This window comes from Pseudorca crassidens, chromosome 18, assembly GCF_039906515.1.
Source record: "Pseudorca crassidens isolate mPseCra1 chromosome 18, mPseCra1.hap1, whole genome shotgun sequence".
NCBI lineage: Eukaryota > Metazoa > Chordata > Mammalia > Artiodactyla > Delphinidae > Pseudorca > Pseudorca crassidens.
This window is the reverse complement of record NC_090313.1, coordinates 55236111-55242258: the sequence shown is the minus strand read 5'-3', so window position 1 is coordinate 55242258 and position 6148 is coordinate 55236111. Positions and strand designations below refer to the sequence as shown.

Genomic DNA, 6148 nt, shown 5'->3' with positions numbered 1-6148 from the left:
CTAATATGGAAAATTGTATGGAGGTTCCTCTAAAAGTTAAAAATAGAGCTACCGTGTGATCCAGAAATCCCACTTCTGGGTACAGATCCAAAGGAAAGCAAGTCAGTATTTTGAAGAGGTATCTGCACTCCTATGTTCACTGCAGCATTATTCACAATAGCTAAGAAGCAGAAATAACTTAAATGTCCATCGATGGATGAAAAGATAAAATAAATGTGGCATATAGAGAGAGAATGAAATATTAGCCACAAAAAAGAAGGAAATCCTGCCATCTGCACCAACATGGATAAACCTGGAGGACATTCTGCTAAGTGAAATAAGCCAGACACAGAAAGACAAATACTGTATGATCTCACTTATATATGGAATGTAAAAATCTCAAACTCATAAAACCAGAGAGTAGTATAATGGTGGTTGCCAGTGGCTGAGGGTGGAGAAAATAGGGAGGGATTGGTGAAATGGTACAAAATTTCAGTCGTAAGATGAATAAGCTCTGGGGATCTAATGTACAGCATGGTGACTATGGTTAATAATAATGTACTGTGTACTTGAAATCTGCTAAGAATAGATCTTAAGTGTCCTCACCATAAAAAATGTATAAAGGTAACTATGTTAAGTGTTGGATGTATTAACTCACTTGATTGTGGTAATCATTACACAAAATATATTAAATCATCATGTTATACGCCTTAAAAATCATGTTGTATGAACTTAGCATATATATAATTTTTATTTGTCAATCATACCTCAATAAAGGTGGGGATGGGGGAGAAGTGTGTTGTTTAATCTTCAAGCATTTTGAGATTTTCCAGTTATTTTTCTGTTATTGATTTCTAGTAATTCCACTGTGGTGTGAGAGCATATTTTATATGATTTCTTTTTTTTTTTTTTTTCCCGTCACGCTTCGCGTCTTGCAGGATCTTAGTTCCCTGACCAGGGATGGAAACCGGACCCCCAGCAGTGGTGTCTGACATTACGTTGGAGAAATTCTAGGTCATTATTGTTTCACTTTTTTAAAAATTTCTTTCTCTCTCCTTTCCTTCTAGTATTCCCCCTGTGTGTATGTGACACCTTTTGTAGTTGTCCCACAGTCCTTGGAGATTCTGTTCCAGTTTTTTTTCCCTAGTCTTTGTTCTCTTTGCTTTTTATTTTTATTTATTTATTTATTAATAGATTTATTTATTTTTATTTACTTATCTTTGGCTGCGTTGGGTCTTTGTTGCTGCTTGCGGGCTTTCTCTAGTTGTGGTGAGCGGGGGCTACTCTTCGTCGTGGTGTGCGGGCTTCTCATTGCGCTGGCATCTCTTGTTGTGGAGCGTGTGCTCTAGGCACGAGGGCTCCAGTAGTTGTGGAATGCAGGCTCAGTAGTTGTGGCTTGAGGGCTCTAGAGCACAGGCTCAGTAGTTGTAGCACACGGGCTTAGTTGCTCCACGGCACGTGGGATCTTCGCAGACCAAGGATCGAACCCCTGTCCCCTGCATTGGCAGGCGGATTCTTAACCACTGCACCACCAGGGAAGTCCCTCTTTGCTTTTTAGTTTTTGGTTTTGCTTGATATATCTTCAAGCTCAGTGATTCTTTCCTCAGCTGTGTCCAGTCTACTAACAAGCCCATAAAGGCCTTCTGCATTTCTCTTATGGCGTTTTTGACCTCTATCATTTCTTAACTTTTCTATGCTTCATTAAGGTTTTTTTCTTGAGGTTTTATCTTGTTCTTTTGTTTGGAACACATTCCTCTGTTTCTTCATTTTGCTTGACGCTCTGTGTTGGTTTCTACGCACTGGATGAAACAGTTACCCCTCCCAGTCTTGCAGCGTTGGCCTTGTGTAGGAGATGAGCTTTATTTTTCTAGCTGTCCTAGCTCTTCATTGTCTCAAACCTTTGTGAGCCAAGCAGTTTATTTTACCTTTAACAGCTCCCCGTCACTGAGGCTGTACCAAGACCAGTCAGTGCCAAAGGAGAGGAGTCAGGCTGATTAGAAGCCAGACCCTCAGGCAACAGCTCTTACAGAATGCAAACATACACAGTCCCTTGTCGGCAAGCATAAGCCCCACTGGCTACCAGAGCCAGGGAACTTGGAGGCGTCCTCGGGGTAGCAGTCACAAAAATCAGGGCTCCAGACAGTGCATTAGTTCCTTTCTAGGAGATACCCGTGAGCTGTGGCGAGGCAGAGGGACAGTATAAGATGGCGTCCCCTGGCCTTCATTCCTTGAGCCCCTCCGTAGCCTCTAGATGCATGCCAGTTGTAAAGCCTGCTCCTAGGCCAAAGCTCCAGGACAAACGTAGGCCTCTTTCACAGAAGGCCCGGGGGTGTGTTTCAGTCAGCTGTTTGGGCAGTGCCCTGGCGTGGTAGCCTGCCAAGAACTGTCTATGGGATTGTTACAGTCCTGCACACATGCAGGAGTGCAAGCCGCCCGGCCACCAGAGCCAAGGAATCAAGCTGCCAAAACCAGGGCACCAGATGTAAACACGGGCACCAGATACGTAGAAGAGCTCCTCTCCGAGAGATGCTGGCACACTGGAGCAGGGCAGAGGTAAAGCATGAAGATAGCATGTCCTCGAGGTCTCAGGAAAGGTCTAAGGTCAGCCTTAGATGTGTCATTAATCAGAAGCCTGCCCCTCAGGCTGTGGCTATAATGATAAGGCGATAGGCTTCTCCGACTTGCTGTGGGAAAGACAGACCTCCTGGGTCTGTTGCCTCCTGCCGTGCCCCAGGGGTGGTAGGAGTTTATAAACTCTTTCTCCTTGGTTCCAGTTGTAGGACTCCTGGAGCATAAACCCCACTGGCCAGCAGAACCGGGTGATATAGAGGTGTCTCCTGGCAGCAGCCACAAAAGTCAGGGCACCTGACAAGGGTATAAGCTCTTTATGGGAAGATACCAGTGAGCTGGAGCAAGACAGAGGGAGAAAGCAAAGATTGCATCCATGGGTCTCCATTCCCTGAGAGCACCTCCATAGGCCCACATAAGTGAGCCAAAGCAGAAGCCTGTCCCTTAGGGCAAAGATCCTGATGAAGGAAACAGGGGGACTTCCCTGCTGGAGCAGTAGTTAAGAATCTGCCTGCCAAGGCAGGGCACACAGGTTTGATCCCTGATCCGGGAAGATCTCACATGCCGCAGAGCAACTAAGCCTGTGTGCCACAACTGCTGAGCCTGCGCTCTAGAGGCCGCGAACCACAACTACTGAGCCCGCGTGCCACGACTACGGAAGCCCACGCGCCTAGAGCCCATGCTCCGCGACAAGAGAAGCCACCGCAGTGAGAAACCCGTGCACCGCAACAAAGAGTAGACCCCGTTTGCCGCAAGTGGAGAAAGCCCGCATGCAGCAATGAAGACCCAACGCAGCCAAAAATAAATAAATAAATAAATAAATAAATACAAGTAAGGAAACAGGCCTCTTTCTCAGAAAACCTGGGGAAGCGTTTCAGCCTGCTATCTGTGCAGCGCCCTGGGGTGATACCCTACCAAAAACTGTCTCTCTGTGGGACCCAGGAGCGCAAGCCCCTCTGGCTTCCAGAGCCAGGTTATCAAGGGGCATCCCTTGGGTGGCAGCTGCAGAAACCAGGTCACCAGACATACAAACTGGGGCACTGGACATGTATAGAAGTTCTTCCCCTTTGGGAGATACTGGTGCTCTGGAGAGCAGCAGAGAGGGTGGTGATGCACCCACTGGCTGGAGCAAGGTGGGGCGGGGGGGGGGGGTAGTGCAAAGATGGTACCCACCAAAAAGAGAAAAAAGGGGGAAAAAAGCAAAAAAAGAAAGGAAGGAAAGAAGGAAGGAGGGGAGAAAGAGAAAGAAAGAAAAGAAAGAAAAAAAGTTAAAAAAAAGAGGGAGAGCCAGAATATTTCACCCGCCAGCCTCCATCCCCAGGGAGTTTCCCAGCAGGCCTCTACCCCTCAGACCAACACTGTCAAAAGTAGCAAGTGAGTCCTTTTTCACAGAAAGCCTGGGCACTTTTCAAAGGGCTGCTTCTTTGCTGGGCCCTGGTACCCATGGGTCTGCGCACCAGCCCTCAGTTTGCTACAGCCCATGAGTCTCCCGTGTGCAGGCTCTGCTGGTCTTCTAAGCCAGATATTTGGGGGCTTGTCTCTTGGGTGCAGGTCTTAAAGGTTGGGGTGCCCAATATGGGGTACAGACCCTTCACTCCTCAGTGAGACGATTCGGGTTTTGAGTTCCCTTCTGTTGCAGATCCCTGCACTGGGGGTGGGAGATTTATGGTGAGATTCTGCCTCAGCCTTTCCCACCTGCTTCCATGTGGCTTTACCAGGTGTGAAGGGCTGCCCTCGTTTACCAGGTGTGAAGGGCTGCTCTGCCAGTTTTTAGCTTTCTTTCAGAGGAAACTGTTCCACATAAATTCGGTGTGTCCATGGGAGGAGGTGAGTTCAGGATTTTCCTATGTCACCATCTTGAACCGGAACCTCTATCATTTCTTTTTGGTTTTTTTCTTAGGATTTCCATCTCTCTGCTTACATTGCCCATCAGTTCCTGCATCCTGTCTATTTCATCCCTAGAACCCTTAGCATATTATTTATAGTTATTTTCAATTCCTGGTCTGATAATTCCAACATTCCTGCCATGTCTGGTTCTGATGCTTGCTCTGTCTCTTCAAATTGTGGTTTTGTGGGCAGTGGAGCTGAGGTCAGCATCAAATTTGAAATATTTAAAGTGGATACAGAACCGTTTCAGCAACGCAGACAATTAAGTGTGTTGTCGGCGATGGTGCTGTTGGTAAAACATGTCTCCTGATATCCTACACAACAAACAAATTTCCATCTAAGTATGTACCAACTGTTTTTTTTTTTTTAATTTTTTTTGCCACACCACACATAGTATGCAGGGATCTTAGTTCCCCAGCCAGGGATAGAACCCGTGGCCCCTGCGGTGGAAGCATGGAGTCTTAACTACTGGACCACCAGGGAAGTCCCTGTATGGACTGTTTTTGACAACTGTGCAGTCACAGTTATGATTGGTGGAGAGCCATATACTCTTGGACTTTTTTTTTTTTTTTTTTTTGTGGTACGCGGGCCCCTCACCGCCGTGGCCGCTCCCGTTGCGGAGCGCAGGCTCAGCGGCCATGGCTCACGGGCCCAGACGCTCCGTGGCATGTGGGATCCTCCCGGACCAGGGCACAAACCCGTGTCCCCTGCATCGGCAGGCAGACTCCCAACCACTGCCCCACCAGGGAAGCCCTACTCTTGGACTTTTTGATACTGCAGGGCAAGAGGATTATGACAGATAACCTCTGAGTTATCCACAAACAGATGTATTTCTAGTCTGTTTTTCAGTGGTCTCTCCATCCTCATTCAAAATGTGAAAGAAAAGGGGGTGCCTGAGATAACTTACCACTATCCAAAGACTCCTTTCATGCTTATTGGGACCCAAATTGATCTCAGAGATGACCACTCCACTATTGAGAAACTTGCCAAGAATAAACGGAATCCTGTCACTCCAGAGGCTGCTGAAAAACTGGCCAGTGACCTGAAGGCTGTCATATATGTGGAGTGTTCTGCACTCATACAGGAAGGCCTAAAGAGTGTATTTAACAAAGCAATATGGGCTGCCCTGGAGCCTCCAGAACTGAGGAGCTGCAGGTGTGTGCTGCTATGACCGTCTCTCCAGAGGCCTTTCTGCACAGCTGGTGTCGGCATCATACTAAAAGCAATGTTTAAATCAAACAATCTTAAAAATTAAGATTCGTTTTTGCAATAATGACAAATGCCCTGCACCTACCCACATTCACTCCCGTGAGACAAGGCCCATAGGTATGGCCCCCTTCCCCCTCTCAATAGTTAATTTTGAGTGATTGTGCGTTGTCAGAAAAATGATCAGTACTAGTTTTTGTTTTGTCATTTCAAAAAAAATTTTTTGTTGTTGTTGTTTTTTTGTTTAAAAGCAAGGCATGCTTGTGATGACTCTGTAACAGACTAATTTGGGTTGTTGAAACAGTTCCCGGTTTCCACTCTGGAGAGCAATCTGGGATATCTAGCTTTTTAAATTTTCCTTTTTTGGGGGGTGGGGCAGGGAGGTGTGTGTGGGATTTGTTTTTATTTAGTCATGTTTTTTTAATTCATTAACCATTGGACAGCCCTTAAGGGGAGGAGGACTGATTGATTTCACATTCTACTTCCTAGATCTAGTTTAGAAAACATG

General features: G+C 46.5%; 1 pseudogene; it reads left to right on the top strand.

Moving 5' to 3' along the window:
• Positions 1–4364: 4364 nt before the first annotated feature.
• Positions 4365–5780, top strand: LOC137211062 (cell division control protein 42 homolog; annotated as a pseudogene).
• The last annotated feature ends 368 nt before the right edge of the window (positions 5781–6148 follow it).